Source organism: Mauremys mutica, chromosome 22 (genome assembly GCF_020497125.1).
Source record: "Mauremys mutica isolate MM-2020 ecotype Southern chromosome 22, ASM2049712v1, whole genome shotgun sequence".
Taxonomy (NCBI): domain Eukaryota; kingdom Metazoa; phylum Chordata; order Testudines; family Geoemydidae; genus Mauremys; species Mauremys mutica.
In genome coordinates, this window is record NC_059093.1 from 16,773,401 (window position 1) to 16,794,857 (window position 21,457).

A 21,457-nucleotide genomic window follows, 5' to 3' on the forward strand; every position below is an offset into this window, starting at 1 on the left:
GGAGGCCCCGGCTTCCCAGAGGGAAGGGGACGGCCCGCACAGATCTCCAGGCTGGGCCCTTTGCCGCACCTCCCCTCCGCTGCCCTCCGGGAAGGGGTGTGGCGCTGCACAGGAAGTATGCTGCTCAGGGCGGTGCTGCCTGCTTGGCAGGATTCCGCCTGGGTGCTGTGGGGAAATGACCCAGGTGCCCCACCTCTCCCCATGTGCAGAGCCCCCCAGTTCAGAGTAAATGGGGAGATCTGTGAGTGCAGGGGACCTTCTGCACATAGATCTGGGGGAACAAGCCCCCCCCCCCCATCTTCACTCATCCCAGCTCAGGCAAACCCCCACAGACTGCGGTGTGGCTTTGGCTCGGGTGACCAGATGTCCCAACATTAGGGGCTTGTGGGTCTGTAACCACATGCTCAGCTCTCCTCTTATATATTTAGTGCTTATGTAATTGCAGCTGTAGGTCTAATAGCAAACACAGCCTGGGCAAGGAGCAGCATCTGGGCCTTACCGTTGTTTGAAATAAACCTGCCGCTAAAAAGGTTCCAGATGATGGCAAGTGCCCTATACAAGCAGCGCTGTGTGGCTCCCGCAGCTTCCACTCCCTGAATAGTCTTGCGGCTCCCAGCTGAGCGTTTTGTCACATGTGCAAACAGGGATCCACGCTGTCTCCCCTGCTGCCTCTGATCTGTGTGCACCAGGCACCCAGCAGAGGGAAAGGTGAGCATCCCCTCATGCCAGAACCCCCAGCCTCTGTCAGTCTGATTTCAATGTCCCTAGCAGTGCTGTTTCCATCACCTGCCTGGGGTAGACAATTCCACAGCCTCACGCATCTCACTGCCAGGACATTTTTCATCCTATTGATCCTGATTCTGACCTCACTTCCCTCAGCATAAATCAGGAGTCACTCCACCCAGTGAAGTATCAGAGGGGTAGCCATGTTAGTCTGGATCTGTAAAAGCAGCAAAGAGTCCTGTGGCACCTTATAGACTAACAGACGTTTTAGAGCATGAGCTTTCGTGGGTGAATACCCACTTCGTCGGATGCAAGTGGTGGAAATTTCCAGGGGCAGGTTTATATATGCAAGCAAGAAGCAAGCTAGAGATAACGAAGTTAGTTCAATCAGGGAGGATGAGGCCCTGTTCTAGCAGTTGAGGTGTGAAAACCAAGGGAGGAGAAACTGGTTTTGTAGTTGGCAAGCCATTCACAGTCTTTGTTTAATCCTGAGCTGATGGTGTCAAATTTGCAGATGAACTGAAGCTCAGCAGTTTCTCTCTGAAGTCTGGTCCTGAAGTTTTTTTGCTGCAGGATGGCCACCTTAAGATCTGCTATTGTGTGGCCAGGGAGGTTGAAGTGTTCTCCTACAGGTTTTTGTATATTGCCATTCCTAATATCTGATTTGTGTCCATTTATCCTTTTCCGTAGAGACTGTCCAGTTTGGCCGATGTACATAGCAGAGGGGCATTGAGTAAACCCTCTGTGAGAGCAGTGTTAGGCTCACACAGTCTAGATCGTCATTTTCTCAATTTTATCCCATTATTCCTAGTTCCCCAAAGCTCCCATCCAATGCAAGGGGTGTCCTCCAATGGCAGCATGGCTCCCCCACCTCTTCTCTGCTATTAATTAGTTATTACAGTGGGCCCAATTCTCCACCAGGGGTCAATCAGCACAGCGCCAATGAGGTCAGCTAGGCTGATTTACACCAGCTCAGGATCTGGCACCCTGCGAGCAACTAACCACGGGAACAATGCCCTAGGGGTAGTGATGGAGTCTCCATCCCTGACAATGGTTACATCCAGACTGGATGTTTTAATAAAATCTGCTCTAGGAATTATTTCAGGGCAGTTCTGGGGTCTGTGCTACGCAGGAGGTCAGATGATCACAATGGTCCCATCTGGCCTTGGAAACTGTGAATTGATATGGTGATAGCCCCAAACACAAAGGGGGACACAGTCCCTGTCCCCTGGAGCTCACAATCTAAATCCTTATCATTAGACTAGCCTGTGGATGGAGTCAGGAGCCCTGCGGGTTAGTTAGGCAACTAACCTGCTTGACTAGGGCGCCAGGTGCAGCCTGTTCTCTGGCAGAAACCAGTTCTCCAGCTGCAGGCCCATCCCTGAGCATGCTTGCCCCTGTCTCTGGAGGGCACGCCTTGGGTCCTGGCTGATCGCAACCGCCGCTCTGTGGTGCAGGCAGAGAGGGGCCAAGGGAGGCAGCCTGGCCCCAGCCCCATCAGGGCTTTATAAGTGAGGAGCAGGACCTTGAACTGGAGAAGAGCATGAAGCACTACTGTGCAGTGTTCCTGCATAGCAGACTGGGGCCTGACACCAAGAGAGGAGCTGGCCATGCGTATTGGCCCCAGATTTCACCCATCTCAAAGAGAAGGGCTCTTTGGTTCAATCTGACCTGCCAGGTATAACCCCACACAATTAGCCAGGTGCATTGTGGGTTTTTTCTTTACAAGGCTCGAGGGACTGATGGGCTGAGATGGCTACAACAAATACTATTATTGTGCGGTAAGTCTGAAGCGGTGCCTTCTCCCGGAGGTTGGTAGGGTGTTCTGCTTGCAAACAGAGAGTTGGTATGGCCGGTCATTGTTACTAGGACAGGCTGATCGAGCTCAGCGAACGGTAGCTTCCCAGCCACAGCGCCAAATCTTTTCTCAGGTTCAGAAGTTTGTGTCACTGACTCTTTAGTGTGTGTGGCTGATCCACAAGGATTGTGAGTCTACAAAAGCTGCTGGCCCCAGGAGTTACTCCTTTAGCTCATGCTGGAGCGGTACCTGCTTTCAGCACTGGAAATCCCATGTTCCAGCTGGTGAGGACAGTTACTAGGCGTGATTAATTCTTTCTGCTTTTTTCGGTTGCTCAGCTGCCTCTGTGCTCCCAGGTTCCACCTGGTTCTGGAAGCAAATGGGCTGAAATGCCAGGCTGGTGGCTGATGTGCCTGGTAGCACCAGAAATCTCATAGAATCCTAGAATCTCAGGGTTGGAAGGGACCTCAGGAGGTATCTAGTCCAACCCCCTGCTCAAAGCAGGACCAACCCCAATTAAATCATCCCATCCAGGGGTTTGTCATGAGAGAAAGCAAGAGAGCTTGTGCTTACAAGGCCTCCAGCCCAGCTTTGCAGAGCTCTGGATAGCTCGGATGGAGAAGAATCTGAATGTCCGGGGGATTGTCTGATCCAAACATCAACCCCGCTTGAGCTTCACCCAGCTCTGGCTATAACCCAGGGAAAGGAGAATGACTCAGGAATGTTCGGAGCTGTGATTTATTCCAAGGTAGTTAAGTTGTGATGCAGCACAGGCCACTTCAGCCAGACTAGCTGGGCGTGGTCTGAGCCAGCGTACGTGCGAAGCAGACAGCTGTGCAGGGAGGATGCTGGGACCCGAGAGAGGATGTACAGTCACTATCATTAGCACGTAAGCACTGGGGAGAGAATTCACTCCAGTGGATTGAAGCCCCTAGACTGTGTGTTTTCTCTCTCTCCCTGCGCATGAGAACTTTCACCCGGGCGGTGCGTTTTTCCAACTCCAAAGGGTGAGAAGTCGTAACAACGCTGCTGCCTTTTGAACCTGCAGTGCTCCGCTACAGAATTTGCAATTTATATATTTTAAAAGCCACAGATTCCCCCCCGCTCCCAGTACAAACTCTCCTTGCTGGTTTGAGAAATCTAACCGGTTTAGATACATTCAGACATCCATCCCCAGAGACAGGCAAACAAAAATGATCCTAAACTAAATAACCGCCAGAGATGGGCTGTTTTGGCCACTTTCCACCAGGCCTAATCCACGCTGCTAATCTGTTTTGTCTTTTCCAGTAATTTAGCACATTAAGACAGTTATGGTTACATTCTGTTTATTTTTCTAACCCTCACAAAAACCCATAATATAGCCCTGGGCCGAGGGGGGTGGCGGGGAGGGGAGATGGCTGGGAGATTTACTGAAAATTTTAAAAAACAACAAAAACAAAACAAAAAAACACTGAGGAGGGATATTGAATTTTGAGTTGTGTTTTCGGCTCCCCATCTGCAGCACAGCTGTTAGAATGGTCTTTCAGGAGGTGGCGGCCCATTCCAATGCTCAGTTTGCATTCCTCTCCCACCGCCATGCCTTATGCCCCTAGAATGATGCAAGAAATCCAGCAGGGGTTATTTACACAGGGCGGGATTAGCAAGGGGTGGTGTGTAAGTGTCCCCAATTGGTGGTACAGGGCCAGTGCAGAGAGGGTATGAGTCTGCTAAAGCTGCAGTGATTTAGCAGGTGCCTGGTTCAATTTCTGGTATGCTGGCCAAGGTGGCAGCCCGCACATAAATTATTTACTACTACAGTGACTGAAACCCCCCTGGTGCTGTACGAACGCAGAAGAGCCCCAAAGAGCCCACAATTGTACATGACAGAAATGGCGACTGACCTGGGATGTGAATTGTTGGGGGGCCTCAGAGCCTCGGGATGAGCTTCCTCTTTCCAGAGGAAACCCAGAACCCACAGGTCAGCGTGGCCGTGTCCCTGTCTGCGCCGTGTCCCCGGAGCTCATGGGGCCTTCACGATGCTGAGCTACTGAGGTTGGCTCTTTCAGCTCAAGCTCATGCTTTTAGCTCTGGAGGTCAGCAGCTCAATCTGTGGTGCAGCCAACACATAAGCGGCCCCTGGAGGTACTGTGACTCAGAGACGGAAGCAAGATTCTCCCCCAGCTTTGGGATGGAGGGGGAGGAATCCTGGCCTAAACCAGCTAATTATGACACCCTCTGTGCTGACTCAGCTGTGCCGGCCTGCCTGTGGGTGTGTACAGAGCCAAGACTCCATCCATCCCTCCCCTCTGCTCCGGAAGGAAGCGTGCGGGTACCGCGTGCCCACGTCCGAGACCTGGATAGCATGAGGGAGCCTCTTACTGCCTTCTGGATTGAGATCAATGGGAGTTAAAGCACCTAAATACATTTGAGGATCTGGGTCCTTAATGTTTGTTACTTTTGAAAATGAGACATGGGTTCCTAAGTCACTTAGACGCTTTAAACTTTTACTCTGGGTCTTTTTTTAATAGGGTTGATGTTTTCTCCCATGTCAGTTTCAATATTCCACATTCCCCATGTCAGCAATATTTACAGAAGGACACAGAGAGACATCCCAGGTGTGTGTGGGACAGACGGGAATGTGCTCTGAGGATGAGTGATGCCCTCAGAATGAGGGGACGTTGCCAGTCAACATCGCTCATTTCACCTCCCTCCAATTATGCTTCACTGGGTATTTTCTCCTCCGATTTTCGGCCAAGCTTTTAGGAACTGAAATCAAGCGTATGGACAAAGCCTCTGCTAATGAAATGAACTCCCTCATGTGAGCAGTGGTTCTTTGTCACACCCTACGTGTCCTCAGTCTAAGGAATCAGAGCGAAAGGTTTGAGCTAGAGGAAATAGTGTCTTCTTTGTAACTTGAAATCTTTAAATCGCAATTTGAGGACATCAGTGACTCAACCATAGGTGATGGGCCGATTTCAGGAGTGGGTGGCGAGGCTTGCAATGTGCTGATGATCAGACTGGATTGACCATGGGGGTCCCTTCTGGCCTTAAAGTCTAGGAAATTCATTCCTGTGCAGAGGACCAGCACCACTTATATCTCACTGGGGGCTTAAAGTGAGACTTCTGTGGCACACGGGCCTGGAGGAAGGATCAGATCCTTTGATACTGTCACGGGAAGGCCTGCACTGAACTGATGTGATGGTCCTGATTTCAGTGGAACATCTAACGCAATGCAAATAAATAACTAAACGGGCCAAGCCTCTGACAGCTGGATTCACACACAGCAGAAACTGTGTACCTGAGGAGGCTGGGACATCAGAGGTTTTGCACCGTCTTTCAGCTCCTCCCCATCCTGATCCTGTAGGGGCAAGTTGGAGCAGCCTTGGAGCGACCTGAGCTTGTGATACTGATTAGCACCCCTCAAGGGGCTGATCTCCTCGTCAGTGTTGTCCCTTTCCATTCCTCGCACACACACCCCTTCTCCCAGCCTGCCCCAGAACGCCAGCATGCTGGGGGCTGGCGGGTGGTGTGATGTAACTCACCAGCTGAGGATTCCTCTCCACTAGTCCAATTTTCTGGCGCTGACATAAATCTCCTTTGTGCCACTCCAGGGGCGGAGGGTCTGGCCCCCCCAACACAGTCAGAAGCAATGCTAGCTGGGCACAGGAGGGCCACAAAGTACAAGAGCTTAGTCCAACTTTTCCATGATGTCTTCCAGGATTCATGTGACCTCGTGTGACGAGGGAGTTTGCACTGATTCTGTCTCTGCGACGTCCAGGAGTCAAAGGCCATATCGCCAGAGGGATCAGTTAATCACCAGCCCTCTTGTGCTAGCAAATCAGCTGGAGAGAGGGTGGCCTTGGGGCCCAACTACAGGCCTGGGAGGCCACGACTCCTCCCATCTATTCCCAGCAAGTCACCTCACTGCTCTGTGCCTCGCTTTGCCCATCCGCAGAACGGGGATAATCATCCTTCTCTGCCTCGCAGCAGGAGTGTTGTGAGGCTGAATTCATGCATGTCTGTGAGTGACTCACATGCCCTGGTGATGAGCATTGATGAGCTGCTGGCTGGTGTATAAGCACCGATCAAGGGGGTGGAGATGGTGGTCAGTGCACAGGGGGTGAAGTGACTTACCCAGCAGCAGAGCTGGGACTAGGATCCAGGCACTTTGACCACTCTCGTGAGCTGTCTGGTGCAGCCTATTCCTGGGGGGCTCAGAGATACCAGGGCACCCTCGGTCCTGGTACTGGGTCTCTTCCTATGGAGCCTGCCGGGGGAATGAAAATGGCAAGCATGCTAGCCAGGCTTCTCCAGAGACTCAGGGCTTGGGGAAGGGATCAGAAGCTCTTATTTCACCCAGTGTCCTTTGTCCATCCCTTGGAAATATTCTGTACCGCAGCAGTGTCATTTTTCTTTCAAGCACGAGCTGGAGGGAGCAATGAATGCCACTGACATGAAGGATTAATGTCAGCCACATGACTGCCAAGCTGACTTGAACCACCAGCCTTCAGGCGTCCCCCATTCTCCAGTGGGAGCCCCTCCAGCATGCCAGGGCTCCGCGTACCGGAGGAACTCTTTTGACAGCGCTAGCTTGTCTCTTCGCCTTGGCTTGTCAGCTGCTCTCTATGAATCAGGAAGGGGCTGGTCTTGTTAATGAGCTTTTCAATACTGACCCTAGGGGAATGCACTTGGAAAAAGCCAGCCAACTGGAATAACATTAGTTCAGAGCCGAGGGAAGAGAGAGCGTTTCCCTCTGCCTCGCGGCGCGGCAGTGCGCGTTCGGGTGACAGCTTTTACTGCCATGTACGGTTGCAGAGTGCAACAAGCAGGGCAGCACTCAATGTCCTGAAGCTAGATCAGGGCCCGAGCCAACCCTCAGATCACACCCTGGTTTGGGTGGGTGGGAAATCCAGGCTGACCAGACAGCAAGTGTGAAAAATCAGGACAAGGGGTTTGGGGATAATAGGAGCCTATATAAGACAAAGCCCCAAATATCAGGACTGTCCCTATAAAATCAGGACATCTGGTCACCCTAGGGAACTCCTTCGCCAGACTTTGCAGCTCTGGGTCATCTCCACACAAGCCCCATCTGTGCAGTGCTGGATGCTCAGGCCACATGGGCCATCATGGCTGCTGCTGCCAAGCCTTCCCCACAATGCTCTCCTGGGCTACCTTGGGTCTCTGCACCACAGCTTTAAACACTGAGGGTCTGGCTATTTCACCTACCGCTGCCATACCAAGAGCAGCTGCCCTCTGGGGCAAGTGTCCTTCTCAGAGAGGAGACCCTACTGAATTGCTGCCATCACTCCCTGCTGCAGCTGGTGGCCCCCCAAGGTCTCCTGCTCCAGGGCCTACCACTGCTGAGCTTGGAGGACTGGCAAGATCACAGCCCTGGGGGGCACAGTGGCTCACTACTTTAATGAAGAAACTTCTGGGAAAACCAGAGAACTAGTAGAAGACCAGTTTCTATCCAATCTATCTCCAGGCGTCCCGTCCATCTAGCTAGGGACGTGCCGTTTGTTCTGGAGGCACCCCGATTCTTGCTTCTTGTGATGGGCCCTGGGGGTGAGTTGCACAGTCATGGACCAGCTGTTTAGAAAGCTCCATCCCCCAAGATGCCCGCATCTCTCCTTTGCAGCACATTGTTCCAGGGGGGCCATGGTGGCACTGGGAGAGATCCCTGGAGTGATCATTGGGCAGCTTTGCGTATTGGCCCACTCCTGGCTTCGGTTCCCTAGCCCACAGGGAGCGCGTGGAGAGAGGGGACCCTCCAGGCGATCACTAAGCAAGCTGACTACTGCACGCTGACCCACTGGGAGCTCCTGCGGGGTCGGTGGCTCCGTTCCTGCAGGACAGCAGTGCCTGGGTCACCATGGCCAACTCAGAGGCTGATGGGACAATGCACGTCGCCTGCCCAGAGTGCAAGGCTAATGGAGTCTCCTCACCTGTGGCTGACGCCGTGCAAAGCATCCAGGCGTCATGTGCCCCGGCAGAGCAGCAGGGGTTCCGGCACAACAGCTTCATCATCCTGTCTGTGGAGTTAATGTTCTCGCTAGGAACAGAAAACACTCTCCGAGCTGATGTCTTGGCCCTGCTGCCAAACTAAACTGAACTCCACTCGGCACCGTTATTTATTTATTTCTCCAGAGAGCTTGCAGAGACCTCTGTCGAGCAGAACGGCTCCGGGAGGGAGGTGGCTTCCTTCCCAGGAACCCTTACCAGCATCTGCCTCTACCAAGGGGGCCGGGGCTTGCCAGCCCTATTATTTTAGTGCTAATGCTTTCAGCATGTGTTTGTTTGGAGAGGGCGGCGGGTGTGCAAACCGGTGATCTTGCGTGAAGGGCAGGCACTGGGACCAGGGAGGCGGGACCCCGCGCCCGGTAGAGTGTGCAAGTGTTTGTTTTAGAAGTGTTGCTAGTCTTCGGGCTGGGATTGCCAGCAGAGCAGCTTGCGAACAGGCTTTGTTTATTTAGCTGAGTGGAGAGACAAGTGCAAACTCCGCCTGGCCCGCTCTCTGCCTTGAAGGGAGACGGAGGCTGCTGGACGCAGGGCTGTGTCCAAGGGGTTCATGGCAGTAGCAGGGAAGGGTCAATGTCCTGCTGGAAGGGCGTCCTTCTCCCCAGGCTCAGCAGCCCCTGGAGAATGCAAAGCACACAGGCCAAAGCCAGCACGCATCACCCCCCCGTGGGCTCCTGCCAGCCCCTCGGGCGATGGACACCTCAAAGGAGCAGCTCCATGCCTGGGAGGTGGTCTGGGATGCACCCGTGATGCTCACTGCTGGGCTTGTTTGGCCTGTGGTTGATCGTGGGGCCAGGGGCGGCTCTAGACATTTCGCCGCCCCAAGCACGGCGTCATGCCGCGGGGGGCGCTCTGCCGGTCGCCGGTCCCGTGGCTTCGGTGGAGCCGCGGGACCAGCGGACCCTCTGCAGGCACGCCTGCGGGAGGTCCACCGGAGCCGCCAGCCGCCCTCCCAGCGACCGGCAGAGCGCCCCCCGCGGCATGCCGCCCCAAGCACAGGCTTGGCGTGCTGGGGCCTGGAGCCGCCCCTGCGTGGGGCTCTTGTCCACCCATCGGCAGAGCTGCGAGCCGGCACTTTGCAGGCAGAGAGCTTGTCAGAGTCTAGAACCGAAGCCGGGCTGGGCCCGGTCAGCCCTTGCTTATAAGAATAACTGGTGGTCTGAAGGACTCACTAGGGGGCGCTTTTCCCACTGAGACAGCTGGGGCTGGGGCAGCTCTGTTTGTGTGAACGCAGCCAGTGGGAGTAAAATGCTCCAGATTAACTCCACCGTCTCCTGTTAGACAAGATCTCCCTGTGCACGTATCGCTTGGGCAGGAGCTGTGAGTGCCCGCCCTGTGATCTCTGGCTTTTTTCCTAGCTACCCGAGTTGGCTTCACCAATAGGACCCTCACCTGCCTGCCTAGGAGAACTTTTCCCTCTGTTTCCAGAAGGCACCTGCCCAGTGCTGGCACCTGCCCAGTGCTGGCACCCCAGGTATGCTGCAGCAGCACTGGCCCTGCGGCACGTGCGCTTGCTCCCCCGGCTTGTGGTTACTCAGGAATCCCTCCTGCTGCCTCTTTGGCGGCGATTACAATAGGAACCAGCCATGGTCGGAAGGAGCCTTTCCTGCTGCTAAGCTGCTTTTGCAGGTGAAGGAAGAAAGGAGGCCAGGCAGCGTGGGCCGGAGAGGGAGCTGCCTTCCTGAGTTTTGTGCATTCGGGAGGCAGGAAGTAAAGAGGCAGCAGGTTTTGTCTTTCTTTAAGTGGAGGGAAGGAGGCAGCCGCACAAAGATCCTTTTCTTTGCAGCCTGGGATCCTTTCAAAGGGACCTGGGACTGGTGAATAGAAGCCGGCCCCAGGTAACAGCCTACTGGAAGCCTGCTGCTCGGGGGAGCTTGCAGGTGTGTGTTAACCCTTAGAATTGTTGAATGATAGAATATTAGGGTTGGAAGAGACCTCAGGAGGTCATCTAGTCCAATCCCCTGCTCAAAGCAGGACAAACACCAACTAAACCCTTCCTGACACTGATGGACACAGCCGTGCTCCACTATGCTCTGTGTCTCTATGAACATCACCACTCCACCCCACCACGCCCCTCAGCATGCACTGCAAGATGTTCCAACCCTTCCTATCATTGGGGAGCATCTCCTGGGGGAAGCAGACCACTGATCCCTCAGGTCCAGCCCCTCCTGTGTGTCCTTTTCGCTGGCCCAAGGCTGAGGACTTACAGGATCCCAGTAGAGGATACAGAAGTTCCCCAGTGCCCCTCCCAGTCAGAGGTTTCTCTGGAGCAGGCTGGCCTGTGGGAGGGACTGAAGTTACCTGGAGCTAAAGAGTTTCTCTGTAGGCCTGGATGTTTCAAGCCACAGAAAGTTTTTGCATTTCTAGTACTCTCCAGCATAGCAGTCCCTTTCTCCACCCGTCCCACCCTCCTCCTCTATAATCCAAATTAACACCAGCACCCCATTTCCCTTGTTGCAACCCCCTGGACACAGAACCAGATTTACAAAGGTCTTTAGGCACCTAACTCCCTTGGCACATGTGGCCCACAGTTACTAGTCAAGGACCTGCTGATCCTGTATTTCCTGCCGAGCCCAGCGCAGGTCTGGACGCTTTGTGGACAGGCTCCTGCCCTGGGGGGTTTACAGTCGTGGGACAATTACTCAGGACAGAGAGGGGCGCTTTGCAGCTCTGACCCAGGAAGCAACTCCTCATTCTTAGCCAGTCCAAGAGTGGGGTCACTGCCCCGCCCTCTCGGCACAGGCTGCGCTCCCCCAGCCCCAAAACAGCCTGCACCTACAAAACATTCACAACAAAAGTCTCCCCTCACTTTCCACTGCCCCCAGCCTCTGGTGAGCCCCTAGCCCCCCAGGAACCACCAGCACATCTCCTCCCCGATCCACCTGTTTCTGGTAGAAATACCCTAGCAGAGCACACCAGCACCCAGAACGCAGCTCACGAGACACCTGCAGCCAGTCAGCCGCAGCTCAGCAACAGCAGCTTCACACGAGCATCAAGTGTGCCAAGGTCACACGGTCACGCAGTGCAGCTGACCCACCAGCTACTGCCAGGGTTGAACCCCACTGCCAACACCAGGGCCCTGCTAGCCAGGGCTGTGGCACTGATGGCTAGATGCCTCTTGGCCATGGGCAAAGACCATCCATCCATTCTCTTACAGCTGGGCCGCTCCACAGATTGAGCTGTGTTCAGCCCTGGAGTTCCGCGGCCCCACCTGCAAGACATGGCAGGGTTCAGTGGGATCCAGCTGGCTTCCATCGTTCATCTCCGGCTGCCCCCAGAGTGTCATGACAGCCTGCTCCTTCACTTCCAAAGCCCTCACCCGCGGAGTCCCGTGGGCATCCAGCCTCTTCCACAGCCTACTCAACATGGAGCCACTGGAGAAGACAATGGGACCGCCTGGCCTGAGATCTCAGCTGTACGCAGATACGTACACCTCAGATACGGTGAGTACCATTTCCCAGCTCTCCGGCAGCATGGTGAGAAGCAGCTGATGATGAACCCTGGAAAGTCAAGGTGGAGAGGGAAGCACTTCCTCCACTGACTCTCTGATTTTTAAGGAAGCCTGCAACCTTGGCGTGCACTTGGGCTCCTCTTTGCTCCAGCAGATCATCATCAGAGCAGGCCCAGAGATGGGCCTACACGACCCCAGGGTCCATCTGACCGGCACATTCAGACCTGCCATGACAACGCCATCCCAGGGACAATGGAACAGTCACCCTCCAGAGTGAGATTAGTGAGAAGGACACGGAGCTTTTGCAACAACTGGCCCAAGAATCCAGAATCCACTGAAAGCCACCAGAGAGACTGCGAAGCTCTGTGCCTCTGGCGCAAACTGCAGCACCCGCCTCCTCAGTAACAGTACGTCTATAAGCAGCACTTCTGGCTGGAGGGAAGGCCGGCTTTGCGACTGAGCTGCGACTCAAGAGGCCTGAGGTCAGTGACTGGCTCTGGCATAGGCTTCCTGTGTGACCGTGCAAAGTCACTTACCCTCTCTGTATCTCGGTTTCCTGTCTGGGACCATCTATCCCTAAGTCACAGTGTGTTGTCTGGAGAGACCGACAGGAGCGTTCATGCGGAGCACAGCAGCGGGGGCCGGATAACGGCCGAGAAAGAGATACCGCAGTGACAGGTGCCACATAAGATTGGCTGGCAGACAGAGGTGATTTACCACTGGTGCTGCGAGAGAGAGAAGTAGTGAGCCCACGCTCAGGCGGGATCCGGGCAGGCTGAGATACTGTGACCCAGTCTGAGCAGCTCCGTGAGTGGGGCTTGAACCTGGGTTCTCCAGTATTGCTGTAGTGAGAACCATTCAGAGTTCTTCCTTGACTCTTTGATCCGAGTCACTGTGCACTGCAGCTAGTGTGGGACGTCTGGAAATACAGTTCGAATTTTGGAGAGTTATGGCTCTCGTCTTTTTCATTAGCAGCTTGGAGCCTGGCCAGAGGGGTTGCTCTGCCTCCTTTGTTTGCCAGATGTGATTGGAACGGGTCTGTTTATCCTTAAAAAGAAATTTCTTGCGTCAATCAAAGAGAAGCATTTGTGAGGGGTGAGTGAGGCCTGTGCAAAACCATCCATCTTTATAAAGATAACATGTCCCAGGGGAGAACCACGAAGATGGAGCCATGGCTGACAAGGGCTTCAATCTGCAAACCTTGCTCCAGTTTGTTGAGGCCACAGCAGTGTGTTTCAGACACACAAACTCCACCGCAATGGAGATGACCCTATAAGGAGAGCCGTCTGCACCACATAAAAGGACCTCAGATTTCAACTGTTTGATCTGATGCCTGGATCCAGATCCAAAGGAATCAGTCAAACACCCTGAACTTGGAACTGGGATCAGAGGGGAATTGGATTTGGGATAAAAGCACTAGTAAATGTACAGAGACATGCTTGTGCTTATTGTCATGCCGGGCAATAACCCATCGCAGGCTGGAGACCAAAGATCAGGCCGAGCAAGAAGGGAGAGGGTGGGTAGTCGGTAGATAAACAGGTGAGAGGGAGTCAAGCAATTACCTCCAGCACAAGAACCTGGATCCACGGCTGCTCGCTTCCCTCTTTCCCTCACAAAACCCAAGGGCAGGCAGCTGGTTCCTGCGTAGCCCCAGTGCGCTTTGGTTGGTGAGAAAGGCTGGATTCCTGGGTCACTGGATCTGTCTTGAGTGAAGCGTTTCTTCCCTTGTACAGTAACCCGGATTCAACAATAATAGCCTGGAATCGGAAAAGTCACCTATTCACCATCCTCTCTCCGGAAACCCCAGTGTGGCACCTGCATTGGGAGGCATGAGCATTTGTTAAACTTTTGAATACCTTATTTTTATTGCATTTGTGGCCCATTTCATGACTTTGATTGACAATTTGCATGCATAATTTAACCTTGTCATAGAAGACTGACTGGGAACGCCCCGCCCCCATATATATATCCGTGAGGTTTGAGGAAAATGTCATTCTCAGAAAATCTGGAAGGTTCCACCAGATTCTACAAAGGTCCAGAACATTCGAGGAGGTTAGTGGAAAATGAATCCAGATCTGGAGTACCCTGAAATGTTACGTCAAACATTCTACCTTCCCTTTTGTCGCTAACCATAAAAACAGCCCCCCCAAATCTGGTGCCCCCAAAGCCCAGCACCCCAGGTGTTTGCCTGGGTCACCTGCTCCTAAATCCGGCCCTGGACACTAGCCCTGGCATGCCCAGATTGGAGGCCAGAGGGGTTACTGTGACCATTCAGCCTGAGGTTCCATATCATGCAGGCTGGAGATTTCACCCAGCCTTTCCTGCTTCGAAGTAGGTACCTTGTGGCTGAGCCAGGGCACGTCGCTCACTGAGCATCTCCGACAGGAAACTGGAAAAGTAACAGGGATGCAAAGGAGAACTGGGCTAGAAGATAACAGAATTACCATGTCGGAGAGCAACAAAGAGTCCTGTGGCATCTTACAGACTAACAGATGTATTGGAGCATAAGCTTTCGTGGGTGAATACCCACTTCGTCAGACGCATGTCGGAGAGAATTCCCTGTACAGGGACACACACACACAGAGCAACAACCCTTCCCAACTGGGGGTCCCACCTCCCCATCTTCACCTCTGCTTTTTAAGGGGTGCCTGATTAAGAGTGTCTCACAGATAGCACCTGCCAGGAGTTGGCCATCCCCAAGGCAGAGCCGGCCCAAGAGAAATCCCCCAGCCTGGAGAGAGGCTTGGCCTATTAACTCTGCTGCCTCCAGCCAGAGCATGTCCTAGGATGCGCAATGAAACCACAAGGTCCTTTCACAGCCACCCCTGAGACCTATCAAACAGCTCCCCACTCCCCCCAGACCTCAGCCCCCAACAGATGGTTCGTGTTACTGTAGGAGCCTGGGATTGCCAGGAAGGGATTGTGAGCTGGGGCGTGGTGGTATTTACCCTTTGGCTTCCCATAAAAAGCCCAGGTGTTATCTCTTTAATCTGCAGGGTCAGGGGGTCAGTGCTTTTGACGGCACAGTGAGCAGGTTAATGGGATGTCAGGTGGGAGAAGACTGAGGGAATGGCTGGCAGGAGCAGGCATGGCTGGGCTCAGAGAACACAGCTCATGGCTTGGCTCCTGCCAGGGCCCAGGCAGGCGGAGGAAGCCCAGGGGATTGCTCAGCATGGGAGCTCTGGGTGAAATCCTGGCCCCCGGGAAGCCCATGGTAAAAGCCCCGCTGATTTCAGCAGGGCTAAGATGGTGGGGCTGGGAGAACACCACATGGAAACAATTCACAACAAAAAGGCATTCCAAGAGGAAACAGAGAAACGTTTCATTCGGAACAAGCTGAACCAAGCAGGCCCTTAGTCACCGACGGAACATTTCTTGTAATGAAATGTCAGTCTAATCGGCAGAAATTCACACATGTCGCCGGCACCACATTCTCAGATGGAAACAGTTCCAGTTTTCCCAGCCCACTCCAGCTTGCTCTGAGAGGGAGCTGGGGCACGCGGGACAGGATACAGAGCTGGGGGCTGGTAGCCAGCCTGGCCAGTGATGCTGTTAGGCTGGGCAGTCCAACTTGTCCCAGCTTTAAGGAAGGGGATCCCACCCACCTCCTGACCCACCCTAGCCAGGAAGAGCCACAGACCTGAGGCTGTCCACCCTGCCCCTTCGGCACCCAGCAGTGCATGCTGCTCCCTCTGCATGGGTGAGATGAACACGGTCCGTTTCATTACCCTCCGGGTCACTTTGCAGAGAGGCAGCCAGTTGCCAAGAATTTGGATTCAACTAAATCTAAAAGCCAGAGAGAAACAACTCGCCCCAGCACAGGCCAGCTTATGGGATGGCTCCCCCAGGCTCCGCTCCTGCCCCCTGCATTCCTCACCTCTCTAGGTGCATCTGTCTCCGTTCACACCTTGTTATCTCTCTCTCTTTCCATCACTGCCCATGACAGCACTTCCCCTCTCTCTCTCCCCCGGCCACGTCCAGTCCAGGACCTTCACTCACAAGACCCCTCAAGAATCCTTGGCAATAGCTGCCGCAGTGGTGACAAGGAGATGGCCCAGCACCTGGCGCAAAGGATTGTGAGGGGTGGCTTGGAAGTGAAGGTGTCAGACTTGGAGTGGACAAGTGCGGAGAGGCAACAGGGGAGGCGTGGGAGGAAAGAGATGGGGATGTTACTGGGATAAGGGGAAGAGACGGGGAGATGGTGCGACGGGTAATCGGAGAGCACGGAAGTGGGTGGGTTAGGGGAAAAGAGGAGGCAACAGGGCAGAGCCACTGAATTGAAAAGAAGGCGCGTACAGTAGCCGGAACAGCCCTTCGTGAATATTGTCCAGGACCCAGGCCTGATCTCGGTTCCCCTGGGTAACTCTGCAGTAGTCCCAGGGCAGCTAATGGGATGTGGTGAGAGCTCTGTGGTCTGCGTGAGCACAGGGCAGCTGAGGGGACACTGAAGGGAGGATCGTACAGGCACAGGCAGGGGTAACGCACATAGATCCCTTCTTGTATAGGAAGGAATCCATGCATCCCTCTGACTTGCCTTTAAACTCTTCCCCTCCGAGAGCCAGAGGATTCCGCCGCCGGGCCAGGGCGGTGACAAAGCCTGTGACTGTCTGGACAGAGCGTATGGGTGTTGGGTTCCGCTGCCTGTCACTTTAAGGTACCTGTATCACCCTGGCAGGGCAAAGGAACAATAAAGCCTGAAGCCCCAGCCCTAGGGGCATGTTGGGGGGTCGTTGGCCAAAGCACCACTGCCCTCCAGCTATCCTTGACTGCAGGACCGGCCCCTTGTGGGCACAGGCAGCCAAAGTGAGAACAGCCCTGAGGCTGCTGCAGCTCAAGCAGGGGGCTCAGCCCAGAGCAGGGGAGGCACAACAGTCATTGATAGACGCCTTTGCCTGTCCCATTCCTGCACCAAACGGAGCAGAAAACCAAGCCCTGCTGGCGGGCGCTCAGCTATTCTGGCTGTACTGCAGGTGAAGACACCTGAGTCTGCTCTTAGACAGTTTGATCCCGCGAGAACCAGAGCGGGGAGAAGGCGAAGGTGAACAAAAACGCTTTAACGCCCTCGGAACGACGTAGCTACCAGCGCCGACTCCTTCCTGAGCAGCACAGCACGTGTCAATGCTCGGAATTCGCAGGGCCCGTTCCAAGACACATCTTGATAGCTAATGCCATCCGATGGCTCGTAAAGACGTTGAATCAGAAAGACAAAGGGAACATCTGCAAAACAGCTCCCTCCCCATTTTGGCTTTGCCCAACATTCCCCCTGATTTCTGTTCTCTCTGCTGATTGCTAATCTCTACCAGCTGTAACCGCTCACAGATGGGGGAGGGGCTGTGGGATCACGGACCCCAAAATACATGAACCCTCCCAGACTCATAACCTGCCCCCAGGGAGGGCAATACCCTGGGGACATCATTGGGTAATAAGACTCCACTGTCCTAAACCAGCTGCATTATCTGTCTGAAGGTCCCTGCAACATGGGATGGCGATTGTCCCAAAGCCCCACTGAATCACCGTGTACCTTTTCTGCAGGATTCTTGGTCTCCTCCCCTTTCTGCTGATACCTGAGCCTGCAGAGGTTCAGACGTTCAGTTCGGGTAAACACTCCGCATCCCAGATGCTCCTTCTTAGCTCATCTGAACCTCTTTGGCCAAGCTCATGTCTGAGCCAACTGGGGCCGAGGAGAGGAGGTCAAATAATTCAATGCACTGGAGAGAAATGAGGTTTCTCCTTGAGGTCCCAGAGGAGGTCAGGGCCCCACCATGCTAGGCACGGCACAGGCACAGAACAAGAGACAGTCCCTTCCCCAAAAGCTTTACCAGCTAAATAGACAAGACAGGTGGGGGAGAAAACACCATTATCTGCCTTTTATGGATAGGGACACACAGTGTAGCGAAAGCAGGGCCCAAACCCTCAAAGCTGTTGAGGAGCCAGGCCTGAGTGACTTACCAAAGTTCTCTCTGAGAGGCTGTAGCAAAACCAGGAACTGAAGCCAGTTTTTCTGGGTCCTAGCCTAGTGCCTTACCCACCCACCATCCTTCTTGTGGGCCAAATTTTGCCCCTGAGCCTGCTCAGTTTTCCCAGGACTCTCTGATAACTGAAGAAAATTCATTCATGTGGCAGCTCCTTTTGGCTTCATAGTTTGCGAATGAGCAGCTGGCGCAGAGCTGGGCAAACAAGCTAATCATCAATCCAAGCCCCCTTCTCGTTTTGCAAATCACGCACCCAAGCAGGTCCTGAGCGCTGCGAGTGTGGTCACTGTCTGACACGGTTTGGTTCACGTTTGATGGGCACGTGTTTTGCCCAAGTTCGTACATGAACCCCCATTGCTCTGGGGTGCCCAGCAAAATGGGGCTCTGATCCCAGCTGGGCCTTCTAGCTGCTAACAGAATACAAAGAAGAAGAAGAATTAGCTGCAAATTGCATAGCTTTCTCTCCTACTGGGCTTTTATACTAAATTCGTCCCCAGGAAACTATGGGACAAGGACTGTCTTGTTGTTCAATGTTTGTACCTAGCACAATGGGATCCCTGACTAGGACTCCTAGGAGCTCGGTAATACAAATCATATTAAATATGATAATAATGCTAGGCATTTCTGTCTAAAACATCAATCCACCCAGGAGCCAGACTGAACCCTGTACCTGGGGTTTCATTGTAGCTGGGACTCTGAAATAGGGAGAGGAGGGGACGTTGCAGTTCAATCAAAAACCACCCTCTGTGACGTGGTTGTTTTTTCTGCCAGCAGCGAGTGACTCTGTTCAGCTCACTGCAGGCCCATGCGACGTTCCCTGAGCTGAAATTGCAGGCAGGGGTTTTACTGGTGTCATAAATAAACAGAGAGGAACGGTGTCAGAGGAAGATGTTCGGGGAAAGCTGAACGTAAGCATCACAGAAAACGAGTCTGTCAAATTTGCTTTGCCAGGCTGCCTGAGCGTGAGCCCCGGAAAACGGCTGAGCAGGGATCCTTCTCTCCAGGGGCCAGAATCTCCAGCCACCCAAGCTTGGTAGAGGATTGGGAATGGTGAACCTGGCGGGTTTGTTTGGCATAAGGAGAGCAGTGACTGGCACCAGATCTGGTTAAGCAGGAATCCTTGGATCCGGGTCTAGTTTCCCAGGTGATCTGCTAGCACCATCCCCATTCGTATGTGCAGCAGAGCTAGCTGAGCTACAAGCCTTGCTATCCACTCACGTGCACGCACTATGCCCGCATTTCACAGCAAGGGGCACTCCCACGTGTCTTCTGTGAAGGGTGCCTGAGTGTTTGGAGCCTCGTGTCTCTAGTGTGTCTGACAGCAGCTCGTCTTCATCTGTACATGCCTGACCCAGGGCATTTTGTACCAGAAGATATAGACTCCCTCAACAATGCTCTCTGAGCACAGCTTTGGCCATGGCGTTGTGTTGGCTGGCTGGCTTTGCAGCATCGAATACTGCAGTCTTCACAGAATCAGTGCTTACTGTCTGATTTGTATTGGGCTTTAGAAACAGCCCCAAAATGTGTGAATCTAGAGTTTGAAATCCTCAAAAATTGGACCTGGCAGATCCAGAGGCTGGTTCGTACCACAAAAGAGGAGGGCCATCTGGAATACCTGGCTCTGGAGTACAACTCCTCCGACAGTTTGGGGATGTTTGGAATGGGAGGCTGGCTTAGGAATTCTCCCTAGGTTTTTGTTGTGACTATAACGATGAACGACAGCCATTCATTCTACCCAATATTTTACTACACCAGAACAGAGAGGGATTGAAAAATGAGTTTTGATACAGAAAAATCTAACACAGCCTCACCATTTCCATCACTATGAGCAGCCTCCCAGCACAACCCACCACTGTACTGTTAGTCCCACCAGAATAGCAAACAGGAATTGCCATGCTAGATCCGACCCAAGATCCACGTAGTCCAGTATCCTGTCTCCAGCAATGGCAACACAAGATTCATAGATTCTAGGACTGGAAGGGACCTTGAGAGGTCATCGAGTCCAGTCCCCTGCCCTCATGGCAGGACCAAATACTGTCTAGACCATCTAACCTACTCTTAAATATCTCCAGAGATGGAGATTCCACAACCTCCCTAGGCAATTTATTCCAGTGTTTAACCACCCTGACAGTTAGGAACTTTTTCCTAACGTCCAACCTAAACCTCCCTTGCTGCAGTTTAAGCCCATTGCTTCTCGTTCTATCCTTAGAGGCTAAGATGAACAAGTTTTCTCCCTCCTCCTCATGACACCCTTTTAGATACCTGAAAACTGCTATCCCCTCTCAGTCTTCTCTTTTCCAAACTAAACAAACCCGATTCTTTCAGCCTTCCTCCATAGGTCATGTTCTCAAGACCTTTAATCATTGTTGCTCTTCTCTGGACCCTCTCCAATTTCTCCACATCTTTCTTGAAATGCGGTGCCCAGAACTGGACACAATACTCCAGTTGAGGCCTAACCAGCGCAGAGTAGAGCGGAAGAATGACTTCTCGTGTCTTGCTCCCAGAATGCATCCCAGAATCACGTTTGCTTCCGAGGAAGGTGCAAGAAGCCTACAGTAGCAGAAGTGGGACAAACTGCCTCTATATTCTGGTCTCATCCTAAATCTGTCAGAGGAGTTGGACTCCAGAGCCAAGTGTTTCTGATGGCCCTTGCCTTTTGTGGTATGACCCAGCCCCTGGACCTGCCATGCCCAATCTTTGCGGATTTTAAAATCCAGGTTTGCTCCGTGACCTTTGGGACTTGGGCCTGTCTCTAAAAACAACCCAACGCACATCAGACAATGAGCACTGATCCCGCAAAGGCCGTGGATTGGTTTCTGAACAACGCTGCAAGGGAGGATGGAACAAAACCTTTGAATGGCTGAGAAAGACGAGACAGTAAAAGCGTGGCAAAATTGGCTCCCTTGGTTTTTAACTTTGAAATGACCTAGCTTTTTTAAAGCAAGCACTTACTGTATGAAAAGCCCGAAAAGCCCTCTGAAATGGCAGCCCTCTTGCCACTCTTCTCTGCATCCTTCCTCTGTCAAGATAACAAATTCCCAGTGAGCCGTCGTTATTCTTTTTCAAATGATATGTAACTAAACCAAAGCCAGAGTCCACCATCCCTTGGGTGCACCTATTCCAATGGGGCCACTGGTGGAGTCAGGTGAGCAAGTGTCACAGCATCCAGAATAGCAATTCGCTGTCTTCATTGTAATAAAAGGTTCCACAGCAAGTAGGTTCGTTGTGATATGAACACTGCAGCCTTTCTTAAAGAACTGCCCCTTTGGGTAGTTAGAGGGCGGATGGTATTTTCGACTAGCTCAGCATAATCTGAAGGTATCAGAGTCACAGTGGCTTGACATGTCTCAATACGATCCTTTGCCTCTGGCATTTACAGGCAATGTATAGTTCTTTGGAGAGTCTCTGCTCCAAGGACCCTGCCAGCCCTGCTATTGCTGCTGCATTTCACTCAATAAGAGAGGAATGTTTCCATAACCTAAATCCAAAGGTCACATTGGCAATTCATCCCCCCAA